This window comes from Peromyscus maniculatus, chromosome 7 (assembly GCF_049852395.1).
Source record: "Peromyscus maniculatus bairdii isolate BWxNUB_F1_BW_parent chromosome 7, HU_Pman_BW_mat_3.1, whole genome shotgun sequence".
Classification (NCBI taxonomy): Eukaryota; Metazoa; Chordata; class Mammalia; order Rodentia; family Cricetidae; genus Peromyscus; species Peromyscus maniculatus.
In genome coordinates, this window is record NC_134858.1 from 34,376,380 (window position 1) to 34,395,567 (window position 19,188).

At 41.9% G+C, this 19,188-nt stretch overlaps 1 protein-coding gene across 10 annotated transcripts in view; it reads right to left on the reverse strand.

Annotated features, from left to right (window-relative positions):
- Positions 1 to 12,421: 12,421 nt before the first annotated feature.
- Positions 12,422 to 19,188, reverse strand: part of Ccdc15 (coiled-coil domain containing 15) — a 77,723-nt gene continuing 70,956 nt past the window's right edge. For all 10 annotated transcript variants that reach the window (XR_013052690.1, XR_013052691.1, XR_013052694.1 and 7 more), the window contains one exon: positions 12,422 to 18,348. The gene's annotated coding sequence lies outside the window, so the exon portion shown is untranslated. The remainder of the gene's footprint in view (positions 18,349 to 19,188) is intronic.

Consider the following 19,188-nt stretch of genomic DNA (forward strand, 5'->3'; position numbering starts at 1 on the left):
GTTTTACTACTCACGGAGGATGGGGAACTGAAAACAGCAGCAATCTTACAAGTCATCAACTCTGTGTGACATCCTGTCTCTGCAGTGCTACCTGTCTTGAGTGGTGCTGTGCCTTGACACTACGCGAATCAGGGGCTCTGTGCGAGCTAGCGCAGTGGGACCTGTGATCTGAGTACGGCGCTCTTCTGGAGGCCTGGAAGTGTCTCAGGGAGGCAAGTATTTAGCCCCAAACCCATCTCTCAGGTTCTGGTCCTGCCTGCTCAGATTCCAAACTGCTTACTAAGCCAGAGGGAGCCTTCCCGAATCTCCACTAGATACCCAGTTCTGCCGGCAGTAACGCCGCCGCCGTAGCCAGCACTCCACTCTCCCCTTGAGAGGCAAGCAGCCAGGTGGCAGTGAAGAGCTACAAGGAAGGGTCTTCGGAGCTCATAAACATGACCGCCTCCAGCCTGAAGACACCAGGGTGTATTTCCACCTATAAACAGAAGCTATGGTGAGATTCTTGTATAGGAAACCAAGGGCGAAATACAGAGAAGGGAAGGAGGGTGGAAAGGGAAGTATTCGCCTGGAAAGTAAACTTGTTAATAGAACATAAAATAGGAATGCGTCTGTGCAAATGGGTTTCAGCCCTAACCCCACCCACCCCTAACTCCTAGGAGTGCCCAGTCCTCAGAGCAAGGTCAGGGAGGTACAACAACAGCTCCACCAAACAGGGGAGGACTCGGGATAATGGGCTTGCCTAGTCAGCCCTGGTATCGAGCAAAAAGAGGGTAAGCAGAGCTGTAAAACCCTCACATACTACCAGCAGTTGGGAGTATGGGTCTAGTGCCAGAAATGAAGGCAGCAAGTCAAGGTCAGAGGTAAAGGGCTAGAGGAAGAAGAAAGGCAATAGACAAGAGGCACAAATCCCAGGTCCTGTAAAATGCTGGAACACCTAGAGTATCTATCACATGGAGTGACTCAGTCAAATCCTTAAGTACACCACACAGGGTGTAGGGAGATGGCTCGTAAGTGCACCAGCTCTGCAAACATGAGGACCTGGGTTTGAATCTCCATCACCCACATAAAAAGCCAGACATGGCTTCCTGTGCCTATAACCTCAGCACTCGGGTTTGAAGACAGGCAGATGCTGAGCGCCTCACTGGCCAGCCAGTCACCCTGCCCAAAACCAAGTATTTGTAGTGGAGAATGATAGAGGAAGATACTCGTGGTCCCACTCTGGCCACCATATGTGCATGCAGAGGCAAATGCACAGCACACTTACACACACACACACACACACACACACACACACTGCAATAAATAAATAATAAACACATAAGTCATCCCTTTCCTACCATTCAGTGAGGTGGGAATTATCAAAATGGGTAGTATGATTTAAAGCTCTCATTTGCCTGGGGCACTCCAATCCCAGGTGGTTAGCACCCTATTTAAACAGAAGATACACCACAGGAGTGATATGGCCTCCTCAGAATGATAGCTACTGGTTCCTAGGGGACTAAAGGAAGGATCACGTTGGAATACAAAAGAACCAAGGAAGCTGCTGGTTGGTCATCTGGGGTCACTCAGGAAGTGGATTTCAGTGGAGGAATGGAAGATACCATTTCCAGAGCTTCTGTGTGCTATCCAGAGTTCAGCAGGGCAGGACAGCTGTCTTTCCATTTCCAAGAGGAGTCAAGGGAGGAGGCTCGCTACTGTGTGTTCTGCATGCTCTTTAGAGGTGCTGGTGTCTTTCCGTCATATTTGCTGGGTGCTGGAACTCTTGGGAGCTGTGTGACTATGGCCCCACTGTGTGCCAACAAGTACCTGGGAGAGAGCCAGTCCTCCAACAGGCTTTGCCTTGTCTAAAGCACTGCCTATGGATTCGGGCCATGGATCCCTGTCCAGGGGCCAGGATGGCAACTGGGACAGGCCTCCCATCACTGGAACCCATCCACACTTGCTCCTGTAGGTGACCTAGATGCTCTCTGCTGCCTGCTGCTTGAGAGTGACAGAGGGCTATTACAACTCAGGCGTTCCTGTTCTCCACTTCTGCCTCTCCTTCCTGTTGTTGTCTGGCACCCCCACACAGCACCTTCTCAAACCCTGTGGGATGTGACTGGTGTCTGAAGAAATGAGGAAGGGACAAGCCGCTTAGTCAGCCACTGAAGGAAAAGATCCTAGTTCCTGATTGGCAGCCCTCTAATTACTATGGTTCAGCATCAGGCACTTGTGAGGAAGAAGCTCAATGTTAATGGCCTTTTTACCCATCAAGCATCAGTTCCAACTGCTACTGAGTTTCACTGATCACCCATGACTTTCTGGGCAGCTAATGAACTGTTTAGACCCTTTAAGATATAGTAATGAGTGCTTCCTTGATTTTATCAAAGGGATAAAAGGCCTTGAATGCTCCTGAATATTAGAGACCAAATGCCAAATTACTAGGCAAAAGAATGCAAGTGTCAGTATATACACAAACATTTAAAAATGCACTTCCCTCCTCCCATTTCTATCTTATAAAACAGACAATAGAACCAGGTCTCAGAGATGTGACTGAATGGATAGGATGTCAAGATATTAGGAGAAATGTAATACTAGGATTTTTCATTGAGAGACAGAATGGTATACTAAAAAATTAAAACACTGCTTGGAGTCAGGGACAATTCTGGCTCAGATACAACTGAATTTCAGTTGCCATGTCTACAAAGCATGGATAATAACACCTGTACTACAAGGTGGCTGTAATAACTAGAAATTACTTATATAAAAAATGCAATAGTTCCTGACATGTTCAGTAGGTCTTGTAAGTGGAGAGATTATGATAAGACATTGAGTCAGATTTCTTAAAAAGAGGTGATGTGTATGGTAGCACAGGCTTGTCTTGTAAAGACTCCTTAACAGCATGTTTGTATATATGTTCAGCTTAGCTCACTGATTACAGTAAGCACTGTGATAGCTCATGTTGAATAACTTGGGTGTTGACAAGGATGTATGTGGGGTTAAATAAAATATAGAAAAGGGAAAATGCTATTATCTTAAATGTCAGATACTGAACTCTCCCCACAAAGTTACTGTTAAAATCCTCACAGTCAAAGACAAGATGATCACATTGAAGAGGATTACATTGCTCTTGTAAAAGCTGCAGTTCTGAAACGCCTGTCAAAGAAAACTTCAAGAACTGGCTTTAGAAACCGTATCTGCTGGCTCTCCTACAGTCAGCCTCCTCAGGACACTAGTGGAGAAGCAGCTAAGGAACAACACAACCTGAAAGGTATGACAGAAGGGAGAACAGAAATGCTCATTATTAGATATTTTTCAAAGCTGCTGTTCTTCAGGGAAAACTGAGAAGAAATAAATGGCAATGGTAAAAATGAGTTTGTCTCAGTAGCCTAGTCTTACAAGTTGCAGACAGTCTCTGGGTGAAGTAATGATTCATTCATTTACTGATTTAATAAACATTTGTTCAGTGCCAGTTCTGTGCTAGGCTAAGGGACAGACTGATGAATAAAACAGACATAGTGCCTTACATAAAAGAATTTACAGTTAAATAGGTCAGAGATGTATAGCACAATCCCACTGCAAGGGTAAGGTAGAAAAATCAATGCAAACAAGAAACAGGCTACAGAGCATGTTCCTACTGCTAGGGTAGCCCTGAGATGGGATCAAATGCTTCTGAATCTTAGAAGAAGGCTTCACTATATGTGGTATGTCTAGATTTGAGGAATGGCTAGCTGCATACCAAGTAGAAAAGATGAGAAGATGGGACCCACAGAGTACATTTGCAAAACAACACGCCATAAAAAAACATGTATTGAAGAAATGGTAACAGGAAATTCTGTAGAGCTGGCAAGCACATGTGCATGGTGGAAACCTCAGAAGAGATGACTGTTAATTGTAGTGAGGCACTGAAGAGCAGTGAGTGGCCATGGTAACAGCTCAGACTTTATCCTTTGGACAGCAGGTTGTTATGACAAGAGGGTTCCATGTTTGAAGCCCCAGCACTTAGGGGACAGAGGCAGGGGCATGAATTCTAGGTTAGCCTGCGCTATATAGACAGTGCCAGAAGAGAGGGAGGGAAGCACTCAGAAAAATTAACCCTGTTCAGTCAAAGGACTGAGCAAAGAACAGCGCTGCTAATAATCAGCCCACTCCAACCAAGCACCAGATAGAACACTGCAGCCCTCCACTTGTTAGCCAGGACATGGGGAACCCAGACTTCTGCTTACACCTGTCTATGACAGATCCTCTTGCCCTGAGGTGCCATCTGAGAACTTCAAATCCGAATCGACTTTTACCTCCTTCCAATGGTAATAATGAGCATTCCACCCCAGCCACCACAGTGCCATTGCATCCTGAGGGAACAGTTAGAGGGTCCATTCTCCCTCCCATGCGACTGCCAACAGAGAAGCCTAGTCAGAATTCTCCCCATCCTAACAGTAATGAGGTACTACTGTCCCACAAGGGTGACAGTGAGGACCAAGCAGGAAACCTACACTTTTACCCCTTAGCACCTAGCAGAGTAGGTAAAAAAACAAAACACCCAGAACATACTGTCACTTTCCTAGAAAATGTAAGGTTTGAGTTGTCCAAATGGCTTAGCAGATTAGATGCTTGCTGCCAAACATGACTACTGGAGTCAGTCCCTGGAACCCACATGATGGAAAGAAAGACCCGACTTCGAAAAGTTTTCTTCTGACCTCCACATGTGCATCATGGCACATGAATGCGTGCACGTAGACAGTCATTTTTTTTTTTTAGGTTTAAAATACACTTACAATATACTTAAGTTTCATTCTTAGGTATGTATACCGATTAAGCAAACATTTCTACCCACATAAAAAACAGTTTGTAAATGTCCACAGCAGCTCATCTAAATAGAAAAAAATTACAAATGTCCCTCAATAAGTAAATGGTTACAAGCCAGGCAGTAGTGATGTACACCTTTAATCCTAGCACTCGGGAAACAGAGGTAGGCGAATCTCTGAGTTTGAGACTAGCCTAGTCCAGGGCGGTCAGGGCTACACAGATAAATTCTGTCTTGAAAAAACAAAATAAATGGTTATATCAAAAAGCTACGCAGTAAATGATTTCATTTATATATTCTGTAGTGAGGAAATAAATTATGAAGATGAAGAAGATAGTACAGATGACCTTGTGTTAGGGATGGTGGTGGTGGTGAAGGATGAGTTTATGTTTACAGGGTAACACAAGGAACTTTGTTACAAGGGAGTCATTCCATATCTAGATCATGTGGTGCTTATATGGATCAAAACATGACATATTGACACAGAGAACTATGCATACACATTGGCCAACCTTGGTGTAAATTACATAACGGGAAGGCTGCAAGGCTTCGGGATTAAGTGTGGGATTGACTAAATTCCCTGGTTTGAGATCTACATTGTCACAAGTTCTTATTCTCAGGCCCTAATCATTTTTCTAAGCACTTTGACTAAATCTTTCCCCCTAAATCCTAGTAATGAACTGGAATAAGTCCTTCCCAGTTTATAACAACTGGGCTCAAACTAGAGAGATGGATAGGCATCATTAGAAAAACCAGAAATATGTTAGGGGCTTCCAAGCTCTTATCAAATCCTTACGTTACACAGAATGAGGGTTTTATAGCAATGTCCTCTGCCACTGACTGTAAAGGGCAAGGGAGCTCCTTTGGCAATGGTTACTGATGACTGCAGACTCACAGTTGACAATGTCAGACACAGAAGGCTTCTGTGACAATCCCTCTTCTCCCTCCCCCAAAAGAAACAGTCTAGACAGGAAGCCATTGAAGAGAACTCTTAAAAATTGTGATAAGGGCCCTGAAGTACAGCTCTTCACAACTGAGGGCTTCTGGCAGGCGTGGGGGTGGGGAAGGGCTCAGTTATCTTTAAGGGGCTGGCCACTGGGAGTTTGACCGTGCTCCAATGAGTATATGGGCAACACAAATTGGACTTGGTATTTTTATTCTTTCTTCTCTTTTTCTTTTCTTTGAGGGAGGACACAGGGACAGGGAGGTGGATGGATCTGGGAAGACTGGGAAGTGAGTGTGATCAGGGTACATTATGTGAAACTTCCAAATAATTAATAAAAATATTATGTTGGAAAAAAATTAAAACAAAAACATCCAATCCTGGGGCTGGAGAGATGGCTCAATACTTAAGAGTATACTGCTTTTTTAGAGAATCCAGGTTTGGTTCCCAGTACCCAAATGGGCTTACAATGATCTATACCTCCAGTTTCAGGCAATCCAACGCCCTCTTCTGGCTTGTGGGAGTACCATGCATGAAAGTGGTATAGACATACATAAAGGCAAAACACTCATCCAAATAAAGTAAAAACAAATAAATCTTAAAAACCATTTATAAACAATTATCAAGTAGGGTAGAATGTCCATGTGCTAAATAGCTAGAATAAGCAATACTGTGTTGGGAACTTTCTAACTACAAGAGATCAGGTAAGTTTTCACAGAGCACTTTGCCTCAAAGGAAGTAAGTGTTTAAGGCTGAAAAATTCAAAGGGCATTTCACTCAAACAGAGGCCAGTTAATCCTAAGGGACACTCCTGCCAACTGACAAATGCTATTAGAGCGCTCCCAGCTCCCTAACGTCCCAAGGAGAGGCTATCAACCCCATGAGATTTACAAAGGGGCAATACCCAACTTAAACTCATCTTAGTAAGATTTCTAGTCCTATCTACAAAGATAAGGACTCCTGGCAAACACAGACACATAAAGGAACCTCACAGTTCATTTCCTGCATGTCAAATAAACAGAACTATACCACCTATTATACAATAGCCTGAAAATATTCCCTACCCCTGCTGCCTCAGTGGGCCAGTCTACAGAAATGAAGGGCCAACTGTACTATGCTTCTGGAGCCAAACTAATTCATGAACTCTATATAGATGAGCTATTCATCTATATATTTCCATTTTGCCAGTGGTCAAGAGGAAGAGGTAGTAGATAAGGGTTTAGAAAATGGGAACAGAAGATACAGATTTACTGAGCACCAGCTGTCTCCAGCTATCAGCATTTGTCTGTGTCAGAGCACATTCCTTAAACAATGGATTTTCCAGTCCGAGCCATTATGTAAATCTACAAAGGTAATAATAGACACCAACTGCCGTCAGGAACTCCTAACCAGCTCAACTGCTCCTTCCTGTTGTGTTAGCTCTGCTCCGTCATCCCACTCTCCTGACTCTCTCCCCTTGCTCTCTGCTGTCAGTCCCTCAGTTCTGCTCCTCGATTGTCTATGTAATCCCTCCCTGTCTCTGATGTCTGGTCCCAATGCATCTACTGTTCCTGACCCCAGTAGATGGGTGAGAATAACCAGTTATAGCTGCATGGAAAGACTACCTGACCTCGCTCCCTAAAAGACAGAGCTGTATCAGTCTTCTTTCTTTCACTTTAAAACTTTTTAGGTTTATGTGAATAAATGTTTTGCTGGCATGTATGCATGTGCATGATGTGCGTTCCTGGTGCCTGCAGCAGTCATGAGAACACTGGAGCCTGGAACAGGAGTTAGAGATGGTTGAGCTACCACAGGCAGCCAGTGCTCTAAACCACTGAGTCATCTCCCCAGCGCCCCCTCTTCCTTTTAAAAGCTGCCTTTTCTTCCAAAGTCAACTCTTTTAATGTATACAAGGTCCCACTGCATGACAGAAAAAGATGTTCTCGTACCTTTATGGCAAAATGTTTTTAATTCCTTAGATAAAACACTGTACCCACCTGGGAACACAGGGTAGAATTGGCCTCCTTAGGCTGAACCATAACTCAATCTCAGCAATTCAATAAGGTGGGTGGATCTCAGTAGATGAGGGTACCTCCAGTGCTGAACCAGGAAGGATTTACAAACAGGCGTCAACTCACCCTCCGATTGAGCAAGAAAGGGCAGGCTGATTTGCAATTTAATTGGCACACCCACTAATTTGGCAAACTCTCTTCCCTTAATCTTCCACCTTCAAAAAACTTGGTTTTTGTGCTAAGTAGGTTCAGTATAGGATGGAGCAATGAATAAAATTATCAAATGCTTTATCATCGTAACCTAGGGACATAGAAAATGTCTTCACTTAGGCAGTAATATAAAGGCCATACTGGATGCACTTGTGTTCCTATGCTCCATTAGCTCAGTTCCAGTTAAGATATTCAGAAACAGCAAGGGACCAACGTGCTTGCAATGTAGGGAAGGTGGCCTTGCCTCTTGAACTGTTAAGGAACAATACCTCCAATGGTATTCACAGATATATGACAGAGGGTATACAGTGGTATTGAGAATGATACTGGAGATATTAATTCTGCTGTTGGTATAAAATATTTATTTACTGTACTTATCGTGTGCTAGGCACCAAGCTAGCCACTGTACATATGATATCATGTTGAATTCTCAGAATTCTATGAAGTTCTGTTTTTCTCACCTAAATAAGTGACTTAAGGTCACTTGGTGGACATATGGTAGGACCAAGATTTGAGACAGGATCACAGTCTTAACCACTCCACAAACTATCCCACAGGAGTAGAAACTCTGAAGACAAAGCAAGGAGCTTTTTTTTTTAAATTTACTTATTTTTATTTGCATTGGTGTTTTGCTGCATGTATGACTGTGTGAGGATATCAGATCTTGAGTTACAGACAGTTGTGAGCTGCCATGTGGGTGCTGGGACTTGAACCCAGTTCCTCTGGAAGAGCACTCAGTGCTCTTAACCACTGAGCCATCTCTCCAGCTCCAGCAAGGAGCTTTAATATCAAAGGACAATTCTGACATGGAGGAAGAAAGGCCTTGAGTATCAATCTACAGTAAATAGAAACAAATCATACCATAAGGAGGCAGAAATTTCAAACCTGGGTCATTTTATGGGAATACTGGTCCCATTTCTAAAGCAAGCTAGTGGCTTACATTTTAAAAATTGGGAGGTGTTTCTAGATTAAAAAATTTAGAGATTTACATGCCCCCTGACACCAAAGGACAGATTTTCATTTTCTAGCGATTCTATTCAGATTGAAGATAGTAAATAATTTTTTTTTAAAAAGATTTATTTGTTTATTATGTATACAGTGTTCTGTCTGCACATATCCCTGCAGGCCAGAAGAGGGCACGAGATCTCATTACAGATGGTTGTGAGCCACCATGTGGTTGCTGGGAATCGAACTTAAGACCTTTGGAAGAGCAACAAGTGTTCTTAACCTCTGAGCCATCTCTCCAGCCCAAAGATAGTAAATAATTTTTAACATCTTTGAATTGAATGGCATGAATATTTTTATCCCCACTTAACCCAAAGATTTCAAAGCTGCTTTTACTTTAACTACCATTTTGTCCTTTCTATCATTTCTACCCTAATGTTCTCTATGGGTTTTCATCCTTGATTTCTCAATTTTTATAGGGCTGGGAATACAGATATAGTTCATAAACCAGGCGACGACGTGCCTCTCTGATTACTCATTATGTGAGCTATTTTAGGAAGCCTCCATATTGACCCAGTCACTAGCCTGAACCTAATTTCTATTCAGTCTGTGACCTCTGGGTTCTAGTCACCATTTGAAAATGCCTGTGTCAGAAGTTCCAAAACCGTGGGATAGCACTTTCTCCCTCAAGTCTCCTTAGATGAGAGAAGGGGTAAAGAGAAACTTATATTAACCATTTCAGGCTTAAGACTTCAAAAAAAAAACCCCACAAAATAAAGTGGAGAGCAATGTTTCTCACAAACCTGCCACCAGGACCCAATATTATCAAGCTTTGTTAACACTTACTGAGTCATCGTTTTTTGTCCTATTTTGTTGAATTAGGATGAATCTCAAGACATAATTTCATTTCACTCGTATCTACCTCAGTATCCATGTCCATATAGATCTTTTCTTTTGGGGTTTGTGGTACTGAGGACTGAACCCAGGGCCTTGGGCATGCTAAGGCAGTTACTCAGGACCTATCACCACCTCTCACAAAATGAGTAACTAAGACTCTACAAGTTCTTAAATGCTTCCAACTTACCTTTTTCAGAGTTTCTCCCCTCAGTATCCAAACAAAGTTTCCATGTTACATTTGGTGGTCATCTTTATAAATCTTTAAATCCAGGATGTAAGGCATTAGCTTGCTTTTCCTAGAGAATGACCTAGGTTCTTGGTATCTACTTCTTTGTGGTGCAGCTTGTTCCTATTGACTTGAGTACTCAAGGCTTTTCTTTTTACACAATATCAGCATCCAGATCAGAAAATGACAAGTGACCATTATCTCACACATAAGTAAGTACTGTTCTGAAGTAAAAGTTTATTATATACACAGCATCTGTTGTGTGCAATAAATTAACTTTTTTGAGACAAGGTCTCACTATGTAGACCAGGCTTGTCTTGAACTCAGAGATCTGTCTGCCTTTGCCTTCTGTGCTGTGATTAAAGGTGTAATGTAGCTTTTCCTCATCTAGAATGAGTCTTAGTTAGATGCCATCCTTGAGTTTTCCTCCAGAACTTGGATTTTTAAAAAGACTAAAAGACTGATACAACCTTTTCTTTTTTTTTTTTTTTTTTTTTTTGGTTTTTTCGAGACAGGGTTTCTCTGTGTAGCTTTGCGCCTTTCCTGGGACTCACTTGGTAGTCCAGGCTGGCCTCGAACTCACAGAGATCCGCCTGCCTCTGCCTCCCGAGTGCTGGGATTAAAGGCGTGCGCCACCACCGCCCGGTCAACCTTTTCTTTTTCTTTTTTTTTCTTTCTTTCTTTTTCTTTTTTTCCCAAGACAGGGTTTCTCTGTGTAACAGCTCTGGCTGTCCCAGAACTCACTTTGTAGACCAGCCTGGCCTCGAACTCACAGAGATCCACCTGCCTCTGCCTCCCAAGTGCTGGGATTACAGGCAGGCGCCACCACCACCCAGCTTTCCTTTTACTTTTTGCAAAAATATTTTATGGAAGACATTGATCTGTTTCAGTTTGCTTCTCTTTTTGTGATGCTAGAAGGGTTAGAGGATTCAGAAAATGGATGACCTTGTCCAATAGGTTGGTCCACAAGTGAGTGTTACAGATATTGGAGCCTGCAGGGAGACATATGGCCAAAATTTCAGCTTGGGGCCATGAAGTAATAACTCCTATTGCAACACCAAGTGCCTTAGTTTTTAGAATCAATTTGATGTGTTTGATGTAGCATACCCCTTTAAGAACAATACTTAGAGCAAGATAAGATGGATCATTCATTTCTAAAGCAACAAATTTAAATTTTTCACCCAAAAGAAAGAACCAGATACATGTCTTTTGCCTTTATATTCCCAAGTCTCTTAACCTCTCAAGTATTTGTCTGAGAAACCTGAAAATACCTAAAATTAGACACAAAGTGATCACTACATGTAAACGATAAACTAGAAGAAATAGTTTGCTTCTAAAAATGGAATATAAATAAGCAAATACAGAAAAGTAACACCTGCTGTCTCCTTTTTGCTAACTTGAAAAAGTTAAAAGACAGAAGCAGTTTCTAGTCTCTGCTTGCAGTGGGTGGTCAATAAAGTTGTTCACAATCCGATTCCTGCCCACCATAAAAGGTCTAAAAAGGTAAGGGTGAGGCCTGGATAATTAAGTAATAACTGCAGCAATACAAGGGAAAGAACATAGACATTTCCTAAACCGAAGCATCTGGAACAAGCTCACTCAGGCTGGACTGGCTAGGAAAATGTGTCACACATACTTTTGATGGTTGTTATCACAAGCAAACAGGTACAGACATCCCCTGTTAGCACACAATCCTAAACTTGTCTCTACCAGAGTTTCAGTTCTTGACATGGTTGCTGGCAGATAACGAAGGCCGTCTCTGGGTCCGAGCTGAAGCTGAGCTCTCAGGGCTTTTTCCCCTCTGGCTGAATTCATGCCTTTACTCTAAGAGCTTCTATTCTGCCTTCCTGATCCACTCGGATACGATCAGTGGGCAGCACAGAGACCTTGTTGCACCCTTATCTTTGACAAGTCAGACCTACCAGTAGTCTACACTCAGTAAGAAGAGCAAATGAACTACAAAATGTAAGAGTTTGGTCAAAAGTAAAAACATAACACATGCATACTGTATTGGAGCTATGCTGGAATCATGTTGTATACTCCTCTTATTTTATCCAGAATAACTGTCTAGAAAGATTAAATTATTTACCCTAAATTACAGCAGTAACAAGGGAATGTGAAGCAAGGCAAAATGAGTTCTAATGACTTTTCTGAGGAAACTCAGATCACATTCAACTATGGAAACCCCAATATACCGACTACTGGGCAAGGGTAATCTTATGTCATCCTTAAGGGTCCAGAGGTAGGCAGCTTTGCTATGCAGACCCAGAGTCCAGATGCTTGTAGGACCTGAGCTGTGTTTAAAACGTTACTTAAAACACTTATACTTAAGTATTAGCTCCATTTATGCACAGCTGAACGTTTGCAATTATTCTGTGTTGAGCATTCTACTGAAAACAATGAAACCGAACAAAGAAACAAAAGGACAAGTTGTTCAGTCATTTAATAAATATTGACAGAAAGCCCATTAAATATCAGACACAGCTATAACATTGGAGATATATAACAGAGCTTAACAAATACAAACAGCTGGGTGGGGGTGGGTGGTGGTGGTGGTGGTGGTGGTGGTGGTGGTGGTGGTGGTGGTGGTGGTGGTGGTGCACACCTTTAACCCTAGCACTCAAGAGGCAGAGGCAGGCGCATCTGTGAGGCCAGCCTGGTCTACAAAGTGAGTTCCAGGACAGCTAGGACTGTTATACAGAAAAACCCTGTCTCAAAACACCAAAAAACAAACAACAAAAACAAAACAAACAAAAACCCCACTAACAACAAAACAAAAAACCAAAAGTCCCTTTAAGAAGTATATAATCCAATAGAAAGAAAAAAATAAATAGTATGTCACACAGCTCTAAGTACCACGAAGGAAACATTTAAAAAGAGAATATGGAGCATTTGAGCAATGGGTGAAGGAGGGCACTTTAAATAGCTCATTAGGGAGGCTGCGCGTCAACTACATTTCAACAAAGATGAAGGTGGAAAGCCAGATATTATCAAATGAAGAAGGCCCAGGGCAGCAGATCAAAAGGCCTTGAAGCAAAAGTACCTTTGGAATGTCCAAGAAAGAACAAAGTCAGTGTGGCTGAGCAGACAGAGCGAAAGCAGGGAGAAAAGAGGCAGAAGTCTCAGATATAACTGGGATCACATTCTGTGGGGTCTTGCATGCCACTGTAAGGACTCCAAGTCTTTCTGAGTAAAATCAGTAGACAAAGGAGTGGCATGGGTGACCTTGCTAATTTTGAATGGCCTGCTCTATCTACTGTGTTAAGAACGATGTACGAGCCGGGCGGTGGTGGCGCACGCCTTTAATCCCAGCACTCGGGAGGCAGAGCCAGGCGGATCTCTGTGAGTTCGAGGCCAGCCTGGGCTACCAAGTGAGTCCCAGGAAAGGCGCAAAGCTACACAGAGAAACTCTGTCTCGAAAAACCAAAAAAAAAAAAAAAAAAAAAAAAAGAACGATGTACGAGCTGCACACATACAGAAGCAAGCAAATCAAGGAGGAGGCGACTGTAGTAACTCAGGTGAAACACAATGAGACTGGGACCAGCATTACTGTAATGGGACAAGCACTGTAAAACAGTTGTACTCCGAGTATATTTTAAGGGTAAAACCAATAAAGACCATATATAGCTTACATAAGAAAGAGTGGAGAGTATCTCCGTAATTTTTGATGAAAATGAATTAGACAGAGATGGCATTTACTGCGATGGGTAAGAGTGTAGTAAGGAACATTTATTGTTAATTTGCTTTAAATGGATTGGCATGTGTGTACGCTTGTGTCTTTTAGGCGGTGGAGGGAAAGAATGGCTTTAGATGTGCTACATTTAGAGCTAAGTGTAGTAGTGCACACCTGTAATCCTAGCACTTGAGAGGTGGAGGCAGGAAGATCAGAAATTCAAGGTCATTCTTGGCTAGAGAGTTTAAGGCCAGCATATATTACAAAATATCTGTCTCCAAGAAAACAAAATAGGGAGCACACTTAGAAAAGTAACAACTAACCCACAAGAAAGAAAGTTTGGAACTCACCAAGCAGTGGAAATAAGGAGAACTACAGATCAGTTCTGAAGGTATCAGAATTTGGCATCATTTGTTAATGGAGGGGTAAAGGGTGAGAGAAAGGAGAGAGGAGTCAACGATTTCTACAAGGTTTGGGGCGGGACTGTCACTAACTGATAGTGGGGAGAGTATAAAAAGAACAAATCTTTGGGAAACCAACCATATAGAAATGTCACCGATGCAGCCAAATTTATAAATCTGGAGTTTAGAGATGAGGTCAGGAGCCAGGGAAATAAACTTCAAGTTCTCCATATGTAGAAGACATTTAAAGTCACAGGACTAGAAGAAAGCTCAAAGGAGCAAGAGGAAGCAAAGATGGGAAAGAAGGCAAGGACTGAATCCTGGGATGCCCCAATATAAACACAGCAGGAGATGGATGTAAAAATGAAAGACACTAAGACCCAACAGCCAGTTGAAAAGGCGCTTAAAAAAAAAAAGATGGATCAATTCTATTAAATTCAGTTGATACTTAGGATGAAGTTTGAAAATGACCATTGGATTTAGCAATGTAGAAGCCACTGGTGACTTTGAAAAGAATTTCTTTTGGGAGACAGCCTTGCTAGGTAGCCCAGGCTGGCCTGGGACACACGGTCCACCTGCCAGAGCCTCCCTAGTGCTTGGATAACAAGCATGCACCACCACACCCAATTTGAAGAATATTTTCACGAGAGTGGTCAAGGCAAATCGTTAACGTATAAGCAAGACAGAGCATGAGAAGGAGCAGTAGGCACAGGGAACTCAGCATTTTGTTTGAAATGGAAGCAAACAAGTTCAGTAGTAACTGAAAGAGTATGTCAGGTAAGCCGAGTTGTTCTTTAGGTGGCTGGTTGTTTTGTTTTCTGAGACAGGGTTTATTAAAAGTGTGTGCTACTGCTGCCCAGCAAATTGAGTGGTTACTAATATGGAACAAATTATAGCAGGTTTGTGTACCAATAAAAATATTTTAATGGTTAGAAAAATTTCTTTGTTTTGTTTTTTGAGACAGGGTTTCTCTGTGTAGCCCTGGCTGTCCTGGAACTCATTCTGTAGACCAGGCTGGTCTCGAACTCTTGAGATCCGTTTGCCTCTGCCTCCCGAGTACTGGGATTAATGGTGGATGCCACCTCAAGAGAAGTACTGAGGCAATCTGTCTTTGAGGAGACAGGAGGGGACACACTTTAGCCATAGGATGGGACAGGAGAAGATGGGAAGACAGACAGTTCCTCCAAAGTAGCAGGATTAAATAGGTACAAGCAGGTGTGCAGATATGATGGGAGCTTGTCAAGTTTCCTTTGGTCTATTTCTTCAGGATACAGAAAGCCTTGTCATCAAATAATAGTGATGACGAAATACCTACCCAAGCAGTACTCATTCTCTTACTTAAAAAAAAAAATATCATTTTTTACTTTTATATACATGGGTCTTTCATCTGCGTGTATGTTTCTACACCATGTGCATGTAGTGCCTGGGCCTGAAAAGGGAAAGAGATCACTGGTCCTGGAGATACAGATGACTATGAGCTGCCATGTGGGTGCTAAGAATTTAACCCAGCCCCTTTGGAAAAGCAGTCAGTGTTCTTAATCACTGAGCCATCTCTTCAGTCCCCAGTGTTCATTCTTAGTCCTTTTTCCAATTTAAATACTTGCCATCTACCCTACTTATATCCATTTACTTACTCACTCATTCTGTACTGTGATTAAACTCCCAGTCTTAAATACGCTAAGTAAACCTCTGAGGTACATTATCCAGCCACACCCTACTTTAAATTCTGGGCCCAAATTTAGTTTGGTTTTCCTCACCCTAAAGCCCCATTCCTGCTCCACAAACCAAAATCCATCTCTTTATGATCATTTTTTAATCTTTTAGCCTCTTCTTTAAAGATCTCTGCTATCTAGAAAGGTAATTAAAATTTACCCTATAAATTCCTATTTAACAATTGTCTTGCCAGGCGATGGTGGCGCATGCCTTTAATCCCAGCACTCGGGAGGCAGAGGCAGGCAGATTGAATTCAAGGCCACTCTGGACTACAGAGTTGAGTTCCAGGACAGTCAGGGATACACAGTAACAACTGTCTCAAAATCAATCTCTCTCTCTCTCTCTCTCTCTCTCTCTCTCTCTCTCTCTCTCTCTCTCTCTCTCTCTCACACACACACACACACACACACACACACACACACACACACACACAGTGAAAAGATAATTCCCAGAATGGGAAAAAATACAAATGATACAGCTGATTAAAGGACCCACTGTGTAGGATACATTAGGAGCTCTTCTAATTCTGTAATAAAAAGACAACTCAATTATGAAGCTGGCCAAGTATTTTACAAACATCTTCATAAGACAGACCCAAATGGCTAACAGGCACATGAAAAGAATGATCAATATCAACTGCTATGAGGAAATTAAAACCACAGGGAAATACCACATCACAGCCACCCACTGAAGAGACAGTGTCGGTGAAGAATGCTGAACCTTTACACATTTTGGGGATGAAAATTAGTACAGCTACTTTAGAGAACAGTTTGTAATTTCTCAAAAGGTTAAGCACAAAGCTACCATGACTCAGGAATTTTACTCCTATATATACACCAAAAGAAATGAAAATATATACCTACAGAATCCTAAGAACAATTGCTCATAGCAGAAAAAAAACCCCAAATGTCTATCAGTTGATGAATGAATAAATATGGTTTTATTATTACTATTATTATCAATACTATTCAACAATGAAAAGTAGCAAAGCGTTAATGAAGCTAACAACTCAGATGAGTCTTGCCATCAAGCTAGCTGAAAAGGTTCAGTCATGAAAGAGTTCATATTGTATATTCCATGTATAAGAGAAGTGACAGGCTAATTTACAGATAGAATAGATTAATAGTTACCTAGGGTTGGAAAGGGATTTTTGGAGTGGGAAGACTCTAGAGTGACTGTCATTATGGATCCCTTGTATTTTACTGTTAACATTTTTAATTAGTAACCATCATGTAGAGTTGGCTGTCATAGAGGCAGTTAGTGTGAGACCAGGAAGCCTTGCATTGTGCTCTGTCCTTCCTAGAGAGCAATATATCAGGATGGCTAAAGGTGACCCCAAGAGACCAAAGGACTTATGCCTGCTTATGCCCTCTTGTGTAGCCAGGCAGAGAAGAGCACAGAAGAAAAGCCAGATGTCCTTCTCAATATTGAAAGATTTCCTAAGTACTCTGAGAAATGGAGACAATGCTGGGCAGGGAAATTTAAAACTGATAAAATGGCAAAGTTGGACAAAACATGCTACATTTGGGAAATGAAGGACTGTGGACCAGCTTGCAGGAGGCCTGAAGAAAAGGGCACTACTGCTGTCCACGGACCACTGTCTGCATTCTTCTTGTTTTGTTCAGAATTCTGATCCAAGATCAAATCTAAAAATCCTGGAATCTCCATTGTAGATGTTGATAAAAAACAAAACAAAGTAACAGTTGAGTGAGATGTTGAACAGCTTAAGTAGCAGAGAAAAGCTGCAGAGCATCAGGAAGGTGGTGAAGCAGAGGGACAAATATGAGAAGGATGTCGTAAGTACAAGTCAAAGGGAAAGAAAGTCTCATGGGAAAAAGGGCGTCACTGAATTTTTTCACAAGAAGGTGGAAGATGAGGAGCAGCAGCAGGAGGAAGGAGGAAAAACAACTCTTTTATTTGGCTTTTTTTTGAGACAGTTTCATGTAGGCCAGTTGGCCTCAAACTCCTGATCGCCCTGCCTCAGCCTCCCCACAGTACTGGGATTACAGGCATGTACCACCGTTCTCAGCTAAAAGTGTTTATGGGTCTCCTTGCAAAGGCCACGGAGAGGGAGTACTACGACCCACACATCGTATTTGGGCTCTGTCTACTCTCCTCATTGGGTTTAATCACCCCACAGCTTCTCAAAGCCTCTGGTTCACTTGAAGTGGACACATGTATCTGGAGCTCCTGTAACTGTACAAAGTTGTACATGTTTCCAAACATTTTAAAATGAAAAGGTACTCTTGTGTTCTCCTTACTCTGCAATTTGCTTTGGTATGATAGGGCATTTAAAGATGTTTTTGGCATTTTGTTTTCAGTTTGTGAGGTGATATTAGCATCGTTATTGGCTGAAAACCCTGAGTTGAAAACTGTACATATCTGTAATTTGTAAAATAAACAAAAACAAACTCTTGATGCTCCTTGCTTGGCATGGGGAAGATGCCTTTTGGAAGGGCTGTAGTTCAATGTATGCACTGGGAGGCTAGGACACTGTTGTGTCCCAACAGCTTCAGGTTGTCTTGTGGTTTTCTCTGTGACATAGCATTCTGTTGACATTCTTTAGCTGTAAACGAGAGAAGCTAGCATGAGAAGTGTTTTGGTTTTTAAGTTATGTACAGTAGATCTATATTAGTTTTTAGACAAACTACAGAATTCTTCATTGTCAGCAAAAACCCCCACCAAATCAATGCAAGAGCCCTCTGTACCCAAGAACAATGTTTGCATATTTAGAACACTGCAGTGTTTTTGAAGCTAAAAAAAAATACATATTAAAAACGTCAAATCAACTAGGGGCTGGAGAAATGGCTCAGTAGTTGAGAACATACTGTTCTTGCAGAGCACCTGAGTTCAATTACCAGTACCCACAACAGACAGCTCACAACTGTCTGTAACTCCAGCTCTAAGTGACTTGATACCCCTCTGACCTACCTCTTGACAAGTAATAATTATAATAAAAAATATAATAATGAAATGGTTTTTAAAAGATTTTTTAAGAACTCACATAAACTTTAGCATTGTAAATATTTTAAGCATATAGTTCGGCAGTTAAGTATATTCAGACTTTGTGAAAGAGACTTCTAGGGCATTTTCATCCAGCAAAACTAAAACTCTGTACCATTAAACAACAATGCCTCATGTCCTCTTAACTCCAGCTCCCAGAAGGTACTATTTTACTTTTTCTGAAAATCTAACTACTTTCTGGAGCACACATGAACAGCATCGTAATACTTGTCTTTGGTGACTGCTTTACTTTATTTAGAATAGTATCACTACATGTGACAGGAATCCTTTCTGAAGCCCGAAAACCCTCTGCTACAAGTGTTCATACACTTTTAATCCCTTCATTCATCCATGGACACACAGGCTGTTCTGAGTAATGCTGCTACAGATAAAGTGTGCAAGC